This window comes from Phalangium opilio, unplaced genomic scaffold, assembly GCF_054372755.1.
Source record: "Phalangium opilio isolate 3A_F unplaced genomic scaffold, DU_Popi_V2 ptg000360l_1, whole genome shotgun sequence".
Classification (NCBI taxonomy): domain Eukaryota; kingdom Metazoa; phylum Arthropoda; class Arachnida; order Opiliones; family Phalangiidae; genus Phalangium; species Phalangium opilio.
The window spans coordinates 2,394,892-2,412,780 of record NW_028324230.1 but is presented as its reverse complement, the minus strand read 5'-3'; the positions used below and the strand labels follow the sequence as shown (position 1 = coordinate 2,412,780).

At 38.5% G+C, this 17,889-nt stretch overlaps 10 non-coding genes and 56 pseudogenes across 10 annotated transcripts; all 66 read left to right on the top strand.

Annotated features, from left to right (window-relative positions):
- The first annotated feature begins 79 nt into the window (after positions 1 to 79).
- On the top strand, positions 80 to 198 carry LOC149598106 (5S ribosomal RNA; annotated as a pseudogene).
- A 137-nt stretch (positions 199 to 335) lies between these two features.
- LOC149598105 (5S ribosomal RNA) lies at positions 336 to 438 on the top strand (annotated as a pseudogene).
- Positions 439 to 560: 122 nt separating this feature from the next.
- On the top strand, positions 561 to 679 carry LOC149598104 (5S ribosomal RNA; annotated as a pseudogene).
- A 137-nt stretch (positions 680 to 816) lies between these two features.
- Positions 817 to 935, top strand: LOC149598103 (5S ribosomal RNA; annotated as a pseudogene).
- A 138-nt stretch (positions 936 to 1,073) lies between these two features.
- LOC149598102 (5S ribosomal RNA) lies at positions 1,074 to 1,192 on the top strand (annotated as a pseudogene).
- A 137-nt stretch (positions 1,193 to 1,329) lies between these two features.
- Positions 1,330 to 1,432, top strand: LOC149598101 (5S ribosomal RNA; annotated as a pseudogene).
- Positions 1,433 to 2,035: 603 nt separating this feature from the next.
- LOC149598100 (5S ribosomal RNA) lies at positions 2,036 to 2,154 on the top strand (annotated as a pseudogene).
- Positions 2,155 to 2,516: 362 nt separating this feature from the next.
- Positions 2,517 to 2,635, top strand: LOC149598099 (5S ribosomal RNA; annotated as a pseudogene).
- A 360-nt stretch (positions 2,636 to 2,995) lies between these two features.
- LOC149598098 (5S ribosomal RNA) lies at positions 2,996 to 3,114 on the top strand (annotated as a pseudogene).
- Positions 3,115 to 3,475: 361 nt separating this feature from the next.
- On the top strand, positions 3,476 to 3,594 carry LOC149598097 (5S ribosomal RNA; annotated as a pseudogene).
- Positions 3,595 to 3,731: 137 nt separating this feature from the next.
- On the top strand, positions 3,732 to 3,834 carry LOC149598096 (5S ribosomal RNA; annotated as a pseudogene).
- A 122-nt stretch (positions 3,835 to 3,956) lies between these two features.
- On the top strand, positions 3,957 to 4,075 carry LOC149598095 (5S ribosomal RNA; annotated as a pseudogene).
- A 133-nt stretch (positions 4,076 to 4,208) lies between these two features.
- On the top strand, positions 4,209 to 4,327 carry LOC149598094 (5S ribosomal RNA; annotated as a pseudogene).
- Positions 4,328 to 4,463: 136 nt separating this feature from the next.
- LOC149598093 (5S ribosomal RNA) lies at positions 4,464 to 4,582 on the top strand. The gene has a single exon (XR_016379147.1). It is a non-coding gene; the product is annotated as a 5S ribosomal RNA (ribosomal RNA).
- Positions 4,583 to 4,720: 138 nt separating this feature from the next.
- On the top strand, positions 4,721 to 4,839 carry LOC149598092 (5S ribosomal RNA; annotated as a pseudogene).
- Positions 4,840 to 4,975: 136 nt separating this feature from the next.
- Positions 4,976 to 5,095, top strand: LOC149598091 (5S ribosomal RNA; annotated as a pseudogene).
- A 137-nt stretch (positions 5,096 to 5,232) lies between these two features.
- Positions 5,233 to 5,351, top strand: LOC149598090 (5S ribosomal RNA; annotated as a pseudogene).
- Positions 5,352 to 5,487: 136 nt separating this feature from the next.
- On the top strand, positions 5,488 to 5,590 carry LOC149598089 (5S ribosomal RNA; annotated as a pseudogene).
- Positions 5,591 to 5,711: 121 nt separating this feature from the next.
- On the top strand, positions 5,712 to 5,830 carry LOC149598088 (5S ribosomal RNA; annotated as a pseudogene).
- A 137-nt stretch (positions 5,831 to 5,967) lies between these two features.
- Positions 5,968 to 6,086, top strand: LOC149598087 (5S ribosomal RNA; annotated as a pseudogene).
- A 134-nt stretch (positions 6,087 to 6,220) lies between these two features.
- On the top strand, positions 6,221 to 6,339 carry LOC149598086 (5S ribosomal RNA; annotated as a pseudogene).
- Positions 6,340 to 6,476: 137 nt separating this feature from the next.
- On the top strand, positions 6,477 to 6,595 carry LOC149598085 (5S ribosomal RNA; annotated as a pseudogene).
- A 137-nt stretch (positions 6,596 to 6,732) lies between these two features.
- Positions 6,733 to 6,835, top strand: LOC149598084 (5S ribosomal RNA; annotated as a pseudogene).
- Positions 6,836 to 6,957: 122 nt separating this feature from the next.
- Positions 6,958 to 7,060, top strand: LOC149598083 (5S ribosomal RNA; annotated as a pseudogene).
- Positions 7,061 to 7,182: 122 nt separating this feature from the next.
- LOC149598082 (5S ribosomal RNA) lies at positions 7,183 to 7,301 on the top strand (annotated as a pseudogene).
- Positions 7,302 to 7,662: 361 nt separating this feature from the next.
- LOC149598081 (5S ribosomal RNA) lies at positions 7,663 to 7,781 on the top strand (annotated as a pseudogene).
- Positions 7,782 to 7,918: 137 nt separating this feature from the next.
- On the top strand, positions 7,919 to 8,021 carry LOC149598080 (5S ribosomal RNA; annotated as a pseudogene).
- A 122-nt stretch (positions 8,022 to 8,143) lies between these two features.
- On the top strand, positions 8,144 to 8,262 carry LOC149598079 (5S ribosomal RNA; annotated as a pseudogene).
- A 133-nt stretch (positions 8,263 to 8,395) lies between these two features.
- LOC149598078 (5S ribosomal RNA) lies at positions 8,396 to 8,513 on the top strand (annotated as a pseudogene).
- A 136-nt stretch (positions 8,514 to 8,649) lies between these two features.
- Positions 8,650 to 8,768, top strand: LOC149598077 (5S ribosomal RNA). Its single transcript, XR_016379135.1, has one exon. It is a non-coding gene; the product is annotated as a 5S ribosomal RNA (ribosomal RNA).
- Positions 8,769 to 8,902: 134 nt separating this feature from the next.
- On the top strand, positions 8,903 to 9,021 carry LOC149598076 (5S ribosomal RNA; annotated as a pseudogene).
- Positions 9,022 to 9,158: 137 nt separating this feature from the next.
- Positions 9,159 to 9,261, top strand: LOC149598075 (5S ribosomal RNA; annotated as a pseudogene).
- Positions 9,262 to 9,383: 122 nt separating this feature from the next.
- LOC149598074 (5S ribosomal RNA) lies at positions 9,384 to 9,502 on the top strand (annotated as a pseudogene).
- A 137-nt stretch (positions 9,503 to 9,639) lies between these two features.
- Positions 9,640 to 9,758, top strand: LOC149598073 (5S ribosomal RNA; annotated as a pseudogene).
- Positions 9,759 to 9,892: 134 nt separating this feature from the next.
- LOC149598072 (5S ribosomal RNA) lies at positions 9,893 to 10,011 on the top strand (annotated as a pseudogene).
- Positions 10,012 to 10,148: 137 nt separating this feature from the next.
- LOC149598071 (5S ribosomal RNA) lies at positions 10,149 to 10,251 on the top strand (annotated as a pseudogene).
- Positions 10,252 to 10,373: 122 nt separating this feature from the next.
- On the top strand, positions 10,374 to 10,492 carry LOC149598070 (5S ribosomal RNA; annotated as a pseudogene).
- A 137-nt stretch (positions 10,493 to 10,629) lies between these two features.
- On the top strand, positions 10,630 to 10,748 carry LOC149598069 (5S ribosomal RNA). Its single transcript, XR_016379124.1, has one exon. It is a non-coding gene; the product is annotated as a 5S ribosomal RNA (ribosomal RNA).
- Positions 10,749 to 10,885: 137 nt separating this feature from the next.
- Positions 10,886 to 11,004, top strand: LOC149598068 (5S ribosomal RNA; annotated as a pseudogene).
- Positions 11,005 to 11,141: 137 nt separating this feature from the next.
- LOC149598067 (5S ribosomal RNA) lies at positions 11,142 to 11,260 on the top strand (annotated as a pseudogene).
- A 137-nt stretch (positions 11,261 to 11,397) lies between these two features.
- Positions 11,398 to 11,516, top strand: LOC149598066 (5S ribosomal RNA). Its single transcript, XR_016377973.1, has one exon. It is a non-coding gene; the product is annotated as a 5S ribosomal RNA (ribosomal RNA).
- A 121-nt stretch (positions 11,517 to 11,637) lies between these two features.
- LOC149598065 (5S ribosomal RNA) lies at positions 11,638 to 11,756 on the top strand (annotated as a pseudogene).
- A 137-nt stretch (positions 11,757 to 11,893) lies between these two features.
- Positions 11,894 to 12,012, top strand: LOC149598064 (5S ribosomal RNA; annotated as a pseudogene).
- A 121-nt stretch (positions 12,013 to 12,133) lies between these two features.
- On the top strand, positions 12,134 to 12,252 carry LOC149598063 (5S ribosomal RNA; annotated as a pseudogene).
- A 135-nt stretch (positions 12,253 to 12,387) lies between these two features.
- On the top strand, positions 12,388 to 12,504 carry LOC149598062 (5S ribosomal RNA; annotated as a pseudogene).
- A 137-nt stretch (positions 12,505 to 12,641) lies between these two features.
- LOC149598061 (5S ribosomal RNA) lies at positions 12,642 to 12,760 on the top strand. Its single transcript, XR_016377971.1, has one exon. It is a non-coding gene; the product is annotated as a 5S ribosomal RNA (ribosomal RNA).
- A 134-nt stretch (positions 12,761 to 12,894) lies between these two features.
- Positions 12,895 to 13,013, top strand: LOC149598060 (5S ribosomal RNA; annotated as a pseudogene).
- A 121-nt stretch (positions 13,014 to 13,134) lies between these two features.
- LOC149598059 (5S ribosomal RNA) lies at positions 13,135 to 13,253 on the top strand (annotated as a pseudogene).
- Positions 13,254 to 13,388: 135 nt separating this feature from the next.
- On the top strand, positions 13,389 to 13,505 carry LOC149598058 (5S ribosomal RNA; annotated as a pseudogene).
- Positions 13,506 to 13,642: 137 nt separating this feature from the next.
- Positions 13,643 to 13,761, top strand: LOC149598057 (5S ribosomal RNA). The gene has a single exon (XR_016377921.1). It is a non-coding gene; the product is annotated as a 5S ribosomal RNA (ribosomal RNA).
- A 134-nt stretch (positions 13,762 to 13,895) lies between these two features.
- LOC149598056 (5S ribosomal RNA) lies at positions 13,896 to 14,014 on the top strand (annotated as a pseudogene).
- A 137-nt stretch (positions 14,015 to 14,151) lies between these two features.
- Positions 14,152 to 14,270, top strand: LOC149598055 (5S ribosomal RNA; annotated as a pseudogene).
- Positions 14,271 to 14,404: 134 nt separating this feature from the next.
- Positions 14,405 to 14,523, top strand: LOC149598054 (5S ribosomal RNA; annotated as a pseudogene).
- A 137-nt stretch (positions 14,524 to 14,660) lies between these two features.
- LOC149598053 (5S ribosomal RNA) lies at positions 14,661 to 14,763 on the top strand (annotated as a pseudogene).
- A 122-nt stretch (positions 14,764 to 14,885) lies between these two features.
- On the top strand, positions 14,886 to 15,002 carry LOC149598052 (5S ribosomal RNA; annotated as a pseudogene).
- A 131-nt stretch (positions 15,003 to 15,133) lies between these two features.
- On the top strand, positions 15,134 to 15,252 carry LOC149598051 (5S ribosomal RNA; annotated as a pseudogene).
- Positions 15,253 to 15,389: 137 nt separating this feature from the next.
- Positions 15,390 to 15,506, top strand: LOC149598050 (5S ribosomal RNA; annotated as a pseudogene).
- Positions 15,507 to 15,643: 137 nt separating this feature from the next.
- LOC149598049 (5S ribosomal RNA) lies at positions 15,644 to 15,762 on the top strand (annotated as a pseudogene).
- A 137-nt stretch (positions 15,763 to 15,899) lies between these two features.
- Positions 15,900 to 16,018, top strand: LOC149598048 (5S ribosomal RNA; annotated as a pseudogene).
- A 137-nt stretch (positions 16,019 to 16,155) lies between these two features.
- LOC149598047 (5S ribosomal RNA) lies at positions 16,156 to 16,274 on the top strand. Its single transcript, XR_016377970.1, has one exon. It is a non-coding gene; the product is annotated as a 5S ribosomal RNA (ribosomal RNA).
- A 137-nt stretch (positions 16,275 to 16,411) lies between these two features.
- On the top strand, positions 16,412 to 16,530 carry LOC149598046 (5S ribosomal RNA). Its single transcript, XR_016377969.1, has one exon. It is a non-coding gene; the product is annotated as a 5S ribosomal RNA (ribosomal RNA).
- Positions 16,531 to 16,665: 135 nt separating this feature from the next.
- LOC149598045 (5S ribosomal RNA) lies at positions 16,666 to 16,784 on the top strand (annotated as a pseudogene).
- Positions 16,785 to 16,921: 137 nt separating this feature from the next.
- Positions 16,922 to 17,040, top strand: LOC149598044 (5S ribosomal RNA). Its single transcript, XR_016379058.1, has one exon. It is a non-coding gene; the product is annotated as a 5S ribosomal RNA (ribosomal RNA).
- A 137-nt stretch (positions 17,041 to 17,177) lies between these two features.
- Positions 17,178 to 17,296, top strand: LOC149598043 (5S ribosomal RNA; annotated as a pseudogene).
- A 134-nt stretch (positions 17,297 to 17,430) lies between these two features.
- LOC149598042 (5S ribosomal RNA) lies at positions 17,431 to 17,549 on the top strand. The gene has a single exon (XR_016378407.1). It is a non-coding gene; the product is annotated as a 5S ribosomal RNA (ribosomal RNA).
- Positions 17,550 to 17,686: 137 nt separating this feature from the next.
- LOC149598041 (5S ribosomal RNA) lies at positions 17,687 to 17,805 on the top strand (annotated as a pseudogene).
- The last annotated feature ends 84 nt before the right edge of the window (positions 17,806 to 17,889 follow it).

The window sequence follows — 17,889 nt, the reverse complement described above, 5'->3', positions numbered from 1 at the left end:
TCTTTTTGTTATTGTTTTAAAAAGATGAAGGTCAATTTGTCTCACTTAATTTAAATTCGAATTATTATGTAGCACACTCGGCAACGGACATATCACACTGAAAACACCGGTTCTCGTCGGATCACCGAAGTTAAGCAGCGTCGAGCGCAGTCAGTACTTGGGAGGGAGACCACTTAGGAACACTGCGTGCCGTTGGCTTTTTCACTTTTTTTCCCTCTTTTAAATTCCTATAGATATGAAAAAAGCAAACATATTTTCTTTTTGTTATTGTTTTAAAAAGATGAAGGTCAATTTGTCTCACTTAATTTAAATTCGAATTATTATCTAGAACTCTCGGCAACGGCCATATCACGCTGAAAACACCGGTTCTCGTCCGATCACCGAAGTTCAGCAGCGTCGAGCGCAGTCAGTACTTGGAAACTTTGTGTGCCGTTGGCTTTTTCACTTTTATTTCCTCTTTTAAATTCCATGAGATAAGAAAAAAGCAAACATATCTTCTTTTTCTTATTGATTTATAAAGATGAAGGTTAATTAAATTCGAATTATTAAATAGCACTCTCGGCAACGGCCATATCACGCTAAAAACACCGGTTCTCGTCCGATAACCGAAGTTAAGCAGCGTCGAGCGCAGTCAGTACTTGGGAGGGAGACCACTTAGGAACACTGCGCGCAGTTGGTTTTTTCACTTTTTTTTCCTCTTTTAAATTCCAATGGATATGAAAAAAGCCAACATATTTTCTTTTTGTTATTGTTTTAAAAAGATGAAGGTTAATTTGTCTCACTTAATTTAAATTCGAATTATTAAATAGCACTCTCGGCAACGGCCATATCACGCTGAAAACCCCGGTTCTCGTCGGATCACCGAAGTTAAGCAGCGTCGAGCGCAGTCAGTACTTGGGAGGGAGACCACTTAAGAACACTGCGTGCCGTTGGCTTTTTCACTTTTTTTTCCTCTTTTAAATTCCTATAGATATGAAAAAAGCAAACATATTTTCTTTTTGTTATTGTTTTAAAAAGATGGAAGGTCAATTTGTCTCACTTAATTTAAATTCGAATTATTATGTAGCATTCTCGGCAACGGCCATATCAAACTGAAAACACCGGTTCTCGTCGGATCACCGAAGTTAAGCAGCGTCGAGCGCAGTCAGTACTTGGGAGGGAGACCACTTAGGAACACTGCGTGCCGTTGGCTTTTTCACTTTTTTTCCCTCTTTTAAATTCCTATAGATATGAAAAAAGCAAACATATTTTCTTTTTGTTATTGTTTTAAAAAGATGAAGGTGAATTTGTCTCACTTAATTTAAATTCGAATTATTATCTAGCACTCTCGGCAACGGCCATATCACGCTGAAAACACCGGTTCTCGTCCGATCACCGAAGTTAAGCAGCGTCGAGCGCAGTCAGTACTTGGAAACTTTGCGTGCCGTTGGCTTTATCACTTTTGTTTCCTCTTTCAAATTCCACCAGATATGAAAAAAGCAAACATATCTTCTTTTTGTTATTGTTTTATAAAGATGAAAGTTAATGAAATTCAAATTATTAACTAGCACTCTCGGCAACGGCCATATCACGCTGAATACACCGATTCTCGTCCCATAACCGAAGTTAAGCAGCGTCGAGCGCAGTCATTACTTGGGAGGGAGACAACTTAGGATCACTGCGTGCCGTTGGCTTTTTCACTTTTTTTTCCTCTTTTAAATTTTAATAGATATGTAAAAAGCAAACAGGTTTTCTTTTTGTTATTGTTTTAAAATGATGAAGGTTAATTTGTCTCTCTTAATTTAAATTCGAATTATTAACTAGCACTCTCGGCAACGGCCATATCACCCTGAAAACACCGGTTCACGTCCGATCACCGAAGTTAAGCAGCGTCGAGCTCATACAGTACTTGGGAATACTGCGTGCCGTTTGCTTTTTCACTTTTGTTTCCTCTTTTAAATTCCGCCAGATATGAAATATCAAACATATCTTCTTTTTTGTTATTGTTTTATAAAGATGAAAGTTAATTAAATTTAAATTATTAACTAGCACTCTCGGCAAGGGCCATATCACGCTGAATACACCGGTTCTCGTCCGATAACCGAAGTTAAGCAGCGTCGAGCGCAGTCACTACTTGGGAGGGAGACCACTTAGGAACACTGCGGGCCGTTGGCTTTTTCACTTTTTTTTCCTCTTTTAAATTTTAATAGATATGAAAAAAGCAAACACGTTTTCTTTTTGTTATTGTTTTAAAATGATGAAGGTTAATTTGTCTCACTTAATTTAAATTCGAATTATTAACTAGCACTCTCGGCAACGGCCATATCACGCTGAAAACACCGGTTCACGTCCGATCACCGAAGTAAAGCAGCGTCGAGCGCATACAGTACTTGGGAATACTGCGTGCCGTTTGCTTTTTCACTTTTGTTTCCTCTTTTAAATTCCACCAGATATGAAAAAAGCAAACATATCTTCTATTTGTTATTGTTTTATAAAGATGAAAGTTAATTAAATTCAAATTATTAACTATCACTCTCGGCACCGGCCATATCACGCTAAAAACACCGGTTCACGTCCGATCACCGAAGTTAAGCAGCGTCGAGCGCAGTCACTACTTGGGAGGGAGACCACTTAGGAACACTGCGTGCCGTTGGCTTTTTCACTTTTTTTCCTCTTTTAAATTTTAATAGATATGAAAAAAGCAAACAGGTTTTCTTTTTGTTATTGTTTTAAAATGATGAAGGTTAATTTGTCTCACTTAATTTAAATTCGAATTATTAACTAGCACTCTCGGCAACGGCCATATCACCCTGAAAACACCGGTTCACGTCCGATCACCGAAGTTAAGCAGCGTCGAGCTCATACAGTACTTGGGAATACTGCGTGCCGTTTGCTTTTTCACTTTTGTTTCCTCTTTTAAATTCCGCCAGATATGAAATATCAAACATATCTTCTTTTTGTTATTGTTTTATAAAAATGAAGGTTAATTAAATTCAAATTATTAACTAGCACTTTCGGCAACGGCCATATCTCGCTGAATACACCGGTTCTCGTCCGATAACCGAAGTTAAGCAGCGTCGAGCACAGTCAGTACTTGGGAGGGCGACCACTTAGGAACACTGCGTACCGTTAGCTTTTTCACTTTTTTTCCTCTTTTAAATTCCAATAGATATGAAAATAAGCAAACATATTTTCTTTTTGTTATTGTTTTAAAAAGATGAAGGTTAATTTGTCTCACTTAATTTAAATTCGAATTATTATCTAGCACTCTCGGCAACGGCCATATCACGCTGAGAACACCGGTTCTCGTCCGATCGCCGACGTTAGCAGCGTCGAGCGCAGTCAGTACTTGGGAATACTGCGTGCCGTTGGCTTTTTCACTTTTGTTTCCTCTTTTAAATTCCACCCAATATGAAAAATGCAAACATATCTTCTTTTTGTTATTGTTTTATAAAGATGAAAGTTAATTAAATTCAAATTATTAACTAGCACTCTCGGCAACGGCCATATCACGCTGAAAACACCGGTTCTCGTCCGATAACCGAAGTTAAGCAGCGTCGAGCGCAGTCACTAATTGGGAGGGAGACCACTTAGGAACACTGCGTGCCGTTGGCTTTTTCACTTTTTTTTCCTCTTTGAAATTTTAATAGATATGAAAAAAGCAAACATGTTTTCTTTTTGTTATTGTTTTAAAATGATGAAGGTTAATTTGTCTCACTTAATTTAAATTCGAATTATTTACTAGCACTCTCGGCAACGGCCATATCACGCTGAAAACACCGGTTCACGTCCGATCACCGAAGTTAAGCAGCGTCGAGCGCATACAGTACTTGGGAATACTGCGTGCCGTTGGCTTTTTCACTTTTGTTTCCTCTTTCAAATTCCACCAGATATGAAAAAAGCAAACATATCTTCTTTTTGTTATTGTTTTATAAAGATGAAAGTTAATTAAATTCGAAATATTAAATAGCACTCTCGGCAACGGCCATATCACGCTGAAAACACCGGTTCTCGTCCGATAACCGAAAATAAGCAGCGTCGAGCGCAGTCAGTACTTGGGAATGAGACCACTTAGGAACACTGCGTGCCGTTGGCTTTTTCACTTTTTTTCCTCTTTTAAATTCCTATAGATATGAAAAAAGCAAACATATTTTCTTTTTGTTATTGTTTTAAAAAGATGGTCAATTTGTCTCACTTAATTTAAATTCGAATTATTATCTAGCACTCTCGGCAACGGCCATATCACGCTGAAAACACCGGTTCTCGTCGGATCACGGAAGTTAAGCAGTGTCGAGCGCAGTCTGTACTTGGGAGGGAGAACACTTAGGAACACTGCGCGCCGTTGGCTTTTTCACTTTTTTTTCCCTTTTAAATTCCAATAGATATGAAAAAAGCCAACATATTTTCTTTTTGTTATTGTTTTAAAAAGATGAAGGTTAATTTGTCTCACTTAATTTAAATTCGAATTATTAAATAGCACTGTCGGCAACGGCCATATCACGCTGAAAACACCGGTTCTCGTCCGATCACCGAAGTTAAGCAGCGTCGAGCGCAGTCAGTACTTGGGAGGGAGACCACTTAGGAACACTGCGTGCCGTTGGCTTTTTCACTTTTTTTTTCCTCTTTTAAATTCCTATAGATATGAAAAAAGCAAACATATTTTCTTTTTGTTATTGTTTTAAAAAGATGAAGGTCAATTTGTCTCACTTAATTTAAATTCGAATTATTATGTAGCACTCTCGGCAACGGACATATCACACTGAAAACACCGGTTCTCGTCGGATCACCGAAGTTAAGCAGCGTCGAGCGCAGTCAGTACTTGGGAGGGAGACCACTTAGGAACACTGCGTGCCGTTGGCTTTTTCACTTTTTTTCCCTCTTTTAAATTCCTATAGATATGAAAAAAGCAAACATATTTTCTTTTTTTATTGTTTTAAAAAGATGAAGGTCAATTTGTCTCACTTAATTTAAATTCGAATTATTATCTAGAACTCTCGGCAACGGCCATATCACGCTGAAAACCCCGGTTCTCGTCGGATCACCGAAGTTAAGCAGCGTCGAGCGCAGTCAGTACTTGGGAGGGAGACCACTTTAAGAACACTGCGTGCCGTTGGCTTTTTCACTTTTTTTTCCTCTTTTAAATTCCTATAGATATGAAAAAAGCAAACATATTTTCTTTTTGTTATTGTTTTAAAAAGATGAAGGTCAATTTGTCTCACTTAATTTAAATTCGAATTATTATGTAGCACTCTCGGCAACGGACATATCACACTGAAAACACCGGTTCTCGTCGGATCACCGAAGTTAAGCAGCGTCGAGCGCAGTCAGTACTTGGGAGGGAGACCACTTAGGAACACTGCGTGCCGTTGGCTTTTTCACTTTTTTTCCCTCTTTTAAATTCCTATAGATATGAAAAAAGCAAACATATTTTCTTTTTTTATTGTTTTAAAAAGATGAAGGTCAATTTGTCTCACTTAATTTAAATTCGAATTATTATCTAGAACTCTCGGCAACGGCCATATCACGCTGAAAACACCGGTTCTCGTCCGATCACCGAAGTTAAGCAGCGTCGAGCGCAGTCAGTACTTGGAAACTTTGTGTGCCGTTGGCTTTTTCACTTTTATTTCCTCTTTTAAATTCCATGAGATATGAAAAAGCAAACATATCTTCTTTTTCTTATTGATTTATAAAGATGAAGGTTAATTAAATTCGAATTATTAAATAGCACTCTCGGCAACGGCCATATCACGCTAAAAACACCGGTTCTCGTCCGATAACCGAAGTTAAGCAGCGTCGAGCGCAGTCAGTACTTGGGAGGGAGACCACTTAGGAACACTGCGCGCAGTTGGTTTTTTCACTTTTTTTTCCTCTTTTAAATTCCAATGGATATGAAAAAAGCCAACATATTTTCTTTTTGTTATTGTTTTAAAAAGATGAAGGTTAATTTGTCTCACTTAATTTAAATTCGAATTATTAAATAGCACTCTCGGCAACGGCCATATCACGCTGAAAACACCGGTTCTCGTCGGATCACCGAAGTTAAGCAGCGTCGAGCGCAGTCAGTACTTGGGAGAGAGACCACTTAGGAACACTGCGTGCCGTTGGCTTTTTCACTTTTTTTTCCTCTTTTAAATTCCTATAGATATGAAAAAAGCAAACATATTTTCTTTTTGTTACTGTTTTAAAAAGATGGTCAATTTGTCTCACTTAATTTAAATTCGAATTATTATCTAGCACTCTCGGCAACGGCCATATCACGCTGAAAACCCCGGTTCTCGTCGGATCACCGAAGTTAAGCAGCGTCGAGCGCAGTCAGTACTTGGGAGGGAGACCACTTAAGAACACTGCGTGCCGTTGGCTTTTTCACTTTTTTTTCCTCTTTTAAATTCCTATAGATATGAAAAAAGCAAACATATTTTCTTTTTGTTATTGTTTTAAAAAGATGAAGGTCAATTTGTCTCACTTAATTTAAATTCGAATTATTATGTAGCACTCTCGGCAACGGCCATATCAAACTGAAAACACCGGTTCTCGTCGGATCACCGAAGTTAAGCAGCGTCGAGCGCAGTCAGTACTTGGGAGGGAGACCACTTAGGAACACTGCGTGCCGTTGGCTTTTTCACTTTTTTTCCCTCTTTTAAATTCCTATAGATATGAAAAAAGCAAACATATTTTCTTTTTGTTATTGTTTTAAAAAGATGAAGGTGAATTTGTCTCACTTAATTTAAATTCGAATTATTATCTAGCACTCTCGGCAACGGCCATATCACGCTGAAAACACCGGTTCTCGTCCGATCACCGAAGTTAAGCAGCGTCGAGCGCAGTCAGTACTTGGAAACTTTGCGTGCCGTTGGCTTTTTCACTTTTATTTCCTCTTTTAAATTCCATGAGATATGAAAAAAGCAAACATATCTTCTTTTTCTTATTGATTTATAAAGATGAAGGTTAATTAAATTCGAATTATTAACTAGCACTCTCGGCAACGGCCATATCACGCTAAAAACACCGGTTCACGTCCGATCACCGAAGTTAAGCAGCGTCGAGCGCATACAGTACTTGGGAATACTGCGTGCCGTTGGCTTTTTCACTTTTGTTTCCTCTTTTAAATTCCACCAGATATGAAAAAAGCAAACAAATCTTCTTTTTGTTATTGTTTTATAAAAATGAAGGTTAATTAAATTCAAATTATTAACTAGCACTCTCGGCAACGGCCATATCTCGCTGAATACACCGGTTCTCGTCCGATAACCGAAGTTAAGCAGCGTCGAGCACAGTCAGTACTTGGGAGGGCGACCACTTAGGAACACTGCGTGCCGTTAGCTTTTTCACTTTTTATCCTCTTTTAAATTCCAATAGATATGAAAATAAGCAAACATATTTTCTTTTTGTTATTGTTTTAAAAAGATGAAGGTTAATTTGTCTCACTTAATTTAAATTCGAATTATTATCTAGCACTCTCGGCAACGGCCATATCACGCTGAGAACACCGGTTCTCGTCCGATCGCCGACGTTAGCAGCGTCGAGCGCAGTCAGTACTTGGGAATACTGCGTGCCGTTGGCTTTTTCACTTTTGTTTCCTCTTTTAAATTCCACCCAATATGAAAAATGCAAACATATCTTCTTTTTGATATTGTTTTATAAAGATGAAAGTTAATTAAATTCAAATTATTAACTAGCACTCTCGGCAACGGCCATATCACGCTGAAAACACCGGTTCTCGTCCGATAACCGAAGTTAAGCAGCGTCGAGCGCAGTCACTAATTGGGAGGGAGACCACTTAGGAACACTGCGTGCCGTTGGCTTTTTCACTTTTTTTTCCTCTTTGAAATTTTAATAGATATGAAAAAAGCAAACATGTTTTCTTTTTGTTATTGTTTTAAAATGATGAAGGTTAATTTGTCTCACTTAATTTAAATTCGAATTATTTACTAGCACTCTCGGCAACGGCCATATCACGCTGAAAACACCGGTTCACGTCCGATCACCGAAGTTAAGCAGCGTCGAGCGCATACAGTACTTGGGAATACTGCGTGCCGTTGGCTTTTTCACTTTTGTTTCCTCTTTCAAATTCCACCAGATATGAAAAAAGCAAACATATCTTCTTTTTGTTATTGTTTTATAAAGATGAAAGTTAATTAAATTCGAAATATTAAATAGCACTCTCGGCAACGGCCATATCACGCTGAAAACACCGGTTCTCGTCCGATAACCGAAAATAAGCAGCGTCGAGCGCAGTCAGTACTTGGGAATGAGACCACTTAGGAACACTGCGTGCCGTTGGCTTTTTCACTTTTTTTCCTCTTTTAAATTCCTATAGATATGAAAAAAGCAAACATATTTTCTTTTTGTTATTGTTTTAAAAAGATGGTCAATTTGTCTCACTTAATTTAAATTCGAATTATTATCTAGCACTCTCGGCAACGGCCATATCCGCTGAAAACACCGGTTCTCGTCGGATCACCGAAGTTAAGCAGTGTCGAGCGCAGTCAGTACTTGGGAGGAAGACCACTTAGGAACACTGCGCGCCGTTGGCTTTTTCACTTTTTTTTCCCTTTTAAATTCCAATAGATATGAAAAAAGCCAACATATTTTCTTTTTGTTATTGTTTTAAAAAGATGAAGGTTAATTTGTCTCACTTAATTTAAATTCGAATTATTAAATAGCACTGTCGGCAACGGCCATATCACGCTGAAAACACCGGTTCTCGTCCGATCACCGAAGTTAAGCAGCGTCGAGCGCAGTCAGTACTTGGGAGGGAGACCACTTAGGAACACTGCGTGCCGTTGGCTTTTTCACTTTTTTTTCCTCTTTTAAATTCCTATAGATATGAAAAAAGCAAACATATTTTCTTTTTGTTACTGTTTTAAAAAGATGGTCAATTTGTCTCACTTAATTTAAATTCGAATTATTATCTAGCACTCTCGGCAACGGCCATATCACGCTGAAAACCCCGGTTCTCGTCGGATCACCGAAGTTAAGCAGCGTCGAGCGCAGTCAGTACTTGGGAGGGAGACCACTTAGGAACACTGCGTGCCGTTGGCTTTTTCACTTTTTTTCCCTCTTTTAAATTCCTATAGATATGAAAAAAGCAAACATATTTTCTTTTTGTTATTGTTTTAAAAAGATGAAGGTCAATTTGTCTCACTTAATTTAAATTCGAATTATTATCTAGAACTCTCGGCAACGGCCATATCACGCTGAAAACACCGGTTCTCGTCCGATCACCGAAGTTAAGCAGCGTCGAGCGCAGTCAGTACTTGGAAACTTTGCGTGCCGTTGGCTTTTTCACTTTTATTTCCTCTTTTAAATTCCATGAGATATGAAAAAAGCAAACATATCTTCTTTTTCTTATTGATTTATAAAGATGAAGGTTAATTAAATTCGAATTATTAAATAGCACTCTCGGCAACGGCCATATCACGCTAAAAACACCGGTTCTCGTCCGATAACCGAAGTTAAGCAGCGTCGAGCGCAGTCAGTACTTGGGAGGGAGACCACTTAGGAACACTGCGCGCAGTTGGTTTTTTCACTTTTTTTTCCTCTTTTAAATTCCAATAGATATGAAAAAAGCCAACATATTTTCTTTTTGTTATTGTTTTATAAAGATGAAGGTTAATTTGTCTCACTTAATTTAAATTCGAATTATTAAATAGCACTCTCGGCAACGGCCATATCACGCTGAAAACACCGGTTCTCGTCGGATCACCGAAGTTAAGCAGCGTCGAGCGCAGTCAGTACTTGGGAGAGAGACCACTTAGGAACACTGCGTGCCGTTGGCTTTTTCACTTTTTTTTCCTCTTTTAAATTCCTATAGATATGTAAAAAGCAAACATATTTTCTTTTTGTTACTGTTTTAAAAAGATGGTCAATTTGTCCCACTTAATTTAAATTCGAATTATTATGTAGCACTCTCGGCAACGGCCATATCACACTGAAAACACCGGTTCTCGTCGGATCACCGAAGTTAAGCAGCGTCGAGCGCAGTCAGTACTTGGGAGGGAGACCACTTAGGAACACTGCGTGCCGTTGGCTTTTTCACTTTTTTTCCCTCTTTTAAATTCCTATAGATATGAAAAAAGCAAACATATTTTCTTTTTGTTATTGTTTTAAAAAGATGAAGGTGAATTTGTCTCACTTAATTTAAATTCGAATTATTATCTAGCACTCTCGGCAACGGCCATATCACGCTGAAAACACCGGTTCTCGTCCGATCACCGAAGTTAAGCAGCGTCGAGCGCAGTCAGTACTTGGAAACTTTGCGTGCCGTTGGCTTTTTCACTTTTATTTCCTCTTTTAAATTCCATGAGATATGAAAAAAGCAAACATATCTTCTTTTTCTTATTGATTTATAAAGATGAAGGTTAATTAAATTCGAATTATTAAATAGCACTCTCGGCAACGGCCATATCACGCTAAAAACACCGGTTCTCGTCCGATAACCGAAGTTAAGCAGCGTCGAGCGCAGTCAGTACTTGGGAGGGAGACCACTTAGGAACACTGCGCGCAGTTGGTTTTTTCACTTTTTTTTCCTCTTTTAAATTCCAATAGATATGAAAAAAGCCAACATATTTTCTTTTTGTTATTGTTTTAAAAAGATGAAGGTTAATTTGTCTCACTTAATTTAAATTCGAATTATTAAATAGCACTGTCGGCAACGGCCATATCACGCTGAAAACACCGGTTCTCGTCCGATCACCGAAGTTAAGCAGCGTCGAGCGCAGTCAGTACTTGGGAGGGAGACCACTTAGGAACACTGCGTGCCGTTGGCTTTTTCACTTTTTTTTCCTCTTTTAAATTCCTATAGATATGAAAAAAGCAAACATATTTTCTTTTTGTTATTGTTTTAAAAAGATGAAGGTCAATTTGTCTCACTTAATTTAAATTCGAATTATTATCTAGCACTCTCGGCAACGGCCATATCACGCTGAAAACACCGGTTCTCGTCGGATCACCGAAGTTAAGCAGCGTCGAGCGCAGTCAGTACTTGGGAGGGAGACCACTTAGGAACACTGCGCGCCAATGGTTTTTGCACTTTTTTGTCCTCTTTTAAATTCCAATATATATGAAAAAAGCCAACATATTTTCTTTTTGTTATTGTTTTAAAAAGATGAAGGTTAATTTGTCTCACTTAATTTAAATTAAAATTATTAAATAGCACTCTCGGCAACGGCCATATCACGCTGAAAACACCGGTTCTCGTCGGATCACCGAAGTTAAGCAGCGTCGAGCGCAGTCAGTACTTGGGAGGGAGACCACTTAGGAACACTGCGTGACGTTGGCTTTTTCACTTTTTTTTCCTCTTTTAAATTGCTATAGATATGAAAAAAGCAAACATATTTTCTTTTTGTTATTGTTTTAAAAAGATGAAGGTTAATTTGTCTCACTTAATTTAAATTCGAATTATTATCTAGCACTCTCGGCAACGGCCATATCACGCTGAAAACACCGGTTCTCGTCGGATCACCGAAGTTAAGCAGCGTCGAGCGCAGTCAGTACTTGGGAGGGAGACCACTTAGGAACACTGCGTGCCGTTGGCTTTTTCACTTTTTTTCCTCTTTTAAATTCCATGAGATATGAAAAAAGCAAACATATCTTCTTTTTCTTATTGATTTATAAAGATGAAGGTTAATTAAATTCGAATTATTAAATAGCACTCTCGGCAACGGCCATATCACGCTGAAAACACCGGTTCTCGTCCGATAACCGAAGTTAAGCAGCGTCGAGCGCAGTCAGTACTTGGGAGGGAGACCACTTAGGAACACTGCGCGCCGTTGGCTTTTTCACTTTTTTTTCCTCTTTTAAATTCCAATAGATATGAAAAAAGCCAACATATTTTCTTTTTGTTATTGTTTTAAAAAGATGAAGGTTAATTTGTCTCACTTAATTTAAATTCGAATTATTAAATAGCACTCTCGGCAACGGCCATATCACGCTGAAAACCCCGGTTCTCGTCGGATCACCGAAGTTAAGCAGCGTCGAGCGCAGTCAGTACTTGGGAGGGAGACCACTTAGGAACACTGCGTGCCGTTGGCTTTTTCACTTTTTTTTCTCTTTTAAATTCCATGAGATATGAAAAAAGCAAACATATCTTCTTTTTCTTATTGATTTATAAAGATGAAGGTTAATTAAATTCGAATTATTAAATAGCACTCTCGGCAACGGCCATATCACGCTGAAAACACCGGTTCTCGTCCGATAACCGAAGTTAAGCAGCGTCGAGCGCAGTCAGTACTTGGGAGGGAGACCACTTAGGAACACTGCGCGCCGTTGGCTTTTTCACTTTTTTCCTCTTTTAAATTCCAATAGATATGAAAAAAGCCAACATATTTTCTTTTTGTTATTGTTTTAAAAAGATGAAGGTTAATTTGTCTCACTTAATTTAAATTCGAATTATTATCTAGCACTCTCGGCAACGGCCATATCACGCTGAAAACACCGGTTCTCGTGCGATCACCGAAGTTAAGCAGCGTCGAGCGCAGTCAGTACTGGGAGGAGACCACTTAGGAACACTGCGTGCCGTTGGCTTTTTCACTTTTTTTTCCTCTTTTAAATTCCTATAGATATGAAAAAAGCAAACATATTTTCTTTTTGTTATTGTTTTAAAAAGATGAAGGTTAATTTGTCTCACTTAATTTAAATTCGAATTATTATCTAGCACTCTCGGCAACGGCCATATCACGCTGAAAACACCGGTTCTCGTCGGATCACCGAAGTTAAGCAGCGTCGAGCGCAGTCAGTACTTGGGAGGGAGACCACTTAGGAACACTGCGTGCCGTTGGCTTTTTCACTTTTTTTTCCTCTTTTAAATTCCATGAGATATGAAAAAAGCAAACATATCTTCTTTTTCTTATTGATTTAAAAAGATGGTCAATTTGTCTCACTTAATTTAAATTCGAATTATTATCTAGCACTCTCGGCAACGGCCATATCACGCTGAAAACCCCGGTTCTCGTCGGATCACCGAAGTTAAGCAGCGTCGAGCGCAGTCAGTACTTGGGAGGGAGACCACTTAGGAACACTGCGTGCCGTTGGCTTTTTCACTTTTTTTTCTCTTTTAAATTCCATGAGATATGAAAAAAGCAAACATATCTTCTTTCTCTTATTGATTTATAAAGATGAAGGTTAATTAAATTCGAATTATTAAATAGCACTCTCGGCAACGGCCATATCACGCTGAAAACACCGGTTCTCGTCCGATAACCGAAGTTAAGCAGCGTCGAGCGCAGTCAGTACTTGGGAGGGAGACCACTTAGGAACACTGCGCGCCGTTGGCTTTTTCACTTTTTTCCTCTTTTAAATTCCAATAGATATGAAAAAAGCCAACATATTTTCTTTTTGTTATTGTTTTAAAAAGATGAAGGTTAATTTGTCTCACTTAATTTAAATTCGAATTATTAAATAGCACTCTCGGCAACGGCCATATCACGCTGAAAACACCGGTTCTCGTGCGATCACCGAAGTTAAGCAGCGTCGAGCGCAGTCAGTACTGGGAGGAGACCACTTAGGAACACTGCGTGCCGTTGGCTTTTTCACTTTTTTTTCCTCTTTTAAATTCCAATAGATATGAAAAAAGCCAACATATTTTCTTTTTGTTATTGTTTTAAAAAGATGAAGGTTAATTTGTCTCACTTAATTTAAATTCGAATTATTAAATAGCACTCTCGGCAACGGCCATATCACGCTGAAAACACCGGTTCTCGTGCGATCACCGAAGTTAAGCAGCGTCGAGCGCAGTCAGTACTTGGGAGGGAGACCACTTAAGAACACTGCGTGCCGTTGGCTTTTTCACTTTTTTTTCCTCTTTTAAATTCCTATAGATATGAAAAAAGCAAACATATTTTCTTTTTGTTATTGTTTTAAAAAGATGGTCAATTTGTCTCACTTAATTTAAATTCGAATTATTATCTAGCACTCTCGGCAACGGCCATATCACGCTGAAAACCCCGGTTCTCGTCGGATCACCGAAGTTAAGCAGCGTCGAGCGCAGTCAGTACTTGGGAGGGAGACCACTTAGGAACACTGCGTGCCGTTGGCTTTTTCACTTTTTTTTCCTCTTTTAAATTCCTATAGATATGAAAAAAGCAAACATATTTTCTTTTTGTTATTGTTTTAAAAAGATGAAGGTTAATTTGTCTCACTTAATTTAAATTCGAATTATTAAATAGCACTCTCGGCAACGGCCATATCACGCTGAAAACCCCGGTTCTCGTCGGATCACCGAAGTTAAGCAGCATCGAGCGCAGTCAGTACTTGGGAGGGAGACCACTTAGGAACACTGCGTGCCGTTGGCTTTTTCACTTTTTTTTCCTCTTTTAAATTCCTATAGATATGAAAAAAGCAAACATATTTTCTTTTTGTTATTGTTTTAAAAAGATGGTCAATTTGTCTCACTTAATTTAAATTCGAATTATTATCTAGCACTCTCGGCAAAGGCCATATCACGCTGAAAACACCGGTTCTCGTCGGATCACCGAAGTTAAGCAGCGTCGAGCGCAGTCAGTACTTGGGAGGGAGACCACTTAGGAACACTGCGTGCCGTTGGCTTTTTCACTTTTTTTTCCTCTTTTAAATTCCTATAGATATGAAAAAAGCAAACATATTTTCTTTTTGTTATTGTTTTAAAAAGATGAAGGTCAATTTGTCTCACTTAATTTAAATTCGAATTATTATCTAGCACTCTCGGCAACGGCCATATCACGCTGAAAACACCGGTTCTCGTCCGATCACCGAAGTTAAGCAGCGTCGAGCGCAGTCAGTACTTGGAAACTTTGCGTGCCGTTGGCTTTTTCACTTTTATTTCCTCTTTTAAATTCCATGAGATATGAAAAAAGCAAACATATCTTCTTTTTCTTATTGATTTATAAAGATGAAGGTTAATTAAATTCGAATTATTAAATAGCACTCTCGGCAACGGCCATATCACGCTGAAAACACCGGTTCTCGTCCGATAACCGAAGTTAAGCAGCGTCGAGCGAAGTCAGTACTGGGAGGAGACCACTTAGGAACACCGCGTGCCGTTGGCTTTTTCACTTTTTTTTCCTCTTTTAAATTCCTATAGATATGAAAAAAGCAAACATATTTTCTTTTTGTTATTGTTTTAAAAAGGTCAATTTGTCTCACTTAATTTAAATTCGAATTATTATCTAGCACTCTCGGCAACGGCCATATCACGCTGAAAACACCGGTTCTCGTCGGATCACCGAAGTTAAGCAGTGTCGAGCGCAGTCAGTACTTGGGAGGGAGACCACTTAGGAACACTGCGCGCCGTTGGTTTTTTCACTTTTTTTTCCTCTTTTAAATTCCTATAGATATGAAAAAAGCAAACATATTTTCTTTTTGTTATTGTTTTAAAAAGATGAAGGTTAATTTGTCTCACTTAATTTAAATTCGAATTATTAAATAGCACTCTCGGCAACGGCCAAATCACGCTGAAAACACCGGTTCTCGTGCGATCACCGAAGTTAAGCAGCGTCGAGCGCAGTCAGTACTGGGAGGAGACCACTTAGGAACACTGCGTGCCGTTGGCTTTTTCACTTTTTTTTCCTCTTTTAAATTCCTATAGATATGAAAAAAGCAAACATATTTTCTTTTTGTTATTGTTTTAAAAAGATGATGGTTATTTTGTCTCACTTAATTTAAATTCGAGTTATTATCTAGCACTCTCGGCAACGGCCATATCACGCTGAAAACACCGGTTCTCGTCGGATCACCGAAGTTAAGCAGCGTCGAGCGCAGTCAGTACTTGGGAGGGAGACCACTTAGGAACACTGCGTACCGTTGGCTTTTTCACTTTTTTTTCCTCTTTTAAATTCCAATAGATATGAAAAAAGCAAACATATTTTCTTTTTGTTATTGTTTTAAAAAGATGATGGTTAATTTGTCTCACTTAATTTAAATTCGAATTATTATCTAGCACTCTCGGCAACGGCCATATCACGCTGAAAACGCCGGTTCTCGTCGGATCACCGAAGTTAAGCAGCGTCGAGCGCAGTCAGTACTTGGGAGGGAGACCACTTAGGAACACTGCGTGCCGTTGGGTTTTTCACTTTTTTTTCCTCTTTTAAATTCCTATATATATGAAAAAAGCAAACATATTTTCTTTTTGTTATTGATTTAAAAAGATGAAGGTCAATTTGTCTCACTTAATTTAAATTCGAATTATTATCTAGCACTCTCGGCAACGGCCATATCACGCTGAAAACACCGGTTCTCGTCGGATCACCGAAGTTAAGCAGCGTCGAGCGCAGTCAGTACTTGGGAGGGAGACCACTTAGGAACACTGCGTGCCGTTGGCTTTTTCACTTTTTTTTCCTCTTTTAAATTCTTATATATATGAAAAAAGCAAACATATTTTCTTTTTGTTATTGATTTAAAAAGATGAAGGTCAATTTGTCTCACTTAATTTAAATTCGAATTATTATCTAGCACTCTCGGCAACGGCCATATCACGCTGAAAACACCGGTTCTCGTCGGATCACCGAAGTTAAGCAGCGTCGAGCGCAGTCAGTACTTGGGAGGGAGACCACTTAGGAACACTGCGTGCCGTTGGCTTTTTCACTTTTTTTTCCTCTTTTAAATTCCAATAGATATGAAAAAAAGCAAACATATTTTCTTTTTGTTATTGTTTTAAAAAGATGGTCAATTTGTCTCACTTAATTTAAATTCGAATTATTATCTAGCACTCTCGGTAACGGCCATATCACGCTGAAAACAACGGTTCTCGTCGGATCACCGAAGTTAAGCAGGGTCGAGCGCAGTCAGTACTTGGGAGGGAGACCACTTAGGAACACTGCGTGCCGTTGGCTTTTTCACTTTTTTTTCCTCTTTTAAATTCCTATAGATATGAAAAAAGCAAACATATTTTCTTTTTGTTATTGTTTTATAAAGATGAAGGTCAATTTGTTTCACTTAATTTAAATTCGAATTATTATCTAGCACTCTCGGCAACGGCCATATCACGCTGAAAACACCGGTTCTCGTCCGATCACCGAAGTTAAGCAGCGTCGAGCGCAGTCAGTACTTGGGAGGGAGACCATTTAGGAACACTGCGTGCCGTTGGCTTTTTCACTTTTTTTTCCTCTTTTAAATTCCTATAGATATGAAAAAAGCAAACATATTTTCTTTTTGTTATTGATTTAAAAAGATGAAGGTCAATTTGTCTCACTTAATTTAAATTCGAATTTTTATCTAGCACTCTCGGCAACGGCCATATCACGCTGAAAACACCGGTTCTCGTCGGATCACCGAAGTTAAGCAGCGTCGAGCGCAGTCAGTACTTGGGAGGGAGACCACTTAGGAACACTGCGTGCCGTTGGGTTTTTCACTTTTTTTTCCTCTTTTAAATTCCTATAGATATGAAAAAAGCAAACATATTTTCTTTTTGTTATTGTTTTAAAAAGATGGTCAATTTGTCTCACTTAATTTAAATTCGAATTATTATCTAGCACTCTCGGTAACGGCCATATCACGCTGAAAACACCGGTTCTCGTCCGATCACCGAAGATAAGCAGCGTCGAGCGCAGTCAGTACTTGGGAGGGAGACCACTTAGGAACACTGCGTGCCGTTGGCTTTTTCACTTTTTTTTCCTCTTTTAAATTCCTATAGATATGAAAAAAGCAAACATATTTTCTTTTTGTTATTGTTTTAAAAAGATGAAGGTTAATTTGTCTCACTTAATTTAAATTCGAATTATTAAATAGCACTCTCGGCAACGGCCATATCACGCTGAAAACCCCGGTTCTCGTCGGATCACCGAAGTTAAGCAGCATCGAGCGCAGTCAGTACTTGGGAGGGAGACCACTTAGGAACACTGCGTGCCGTTGGCTTTTTCACTTTTTTTTCCTCTTTTAAATTCCTATAGATATGAAAAAAGCAAACATATTTTCTTTTTGTTATTGTTTTAAAAAGAT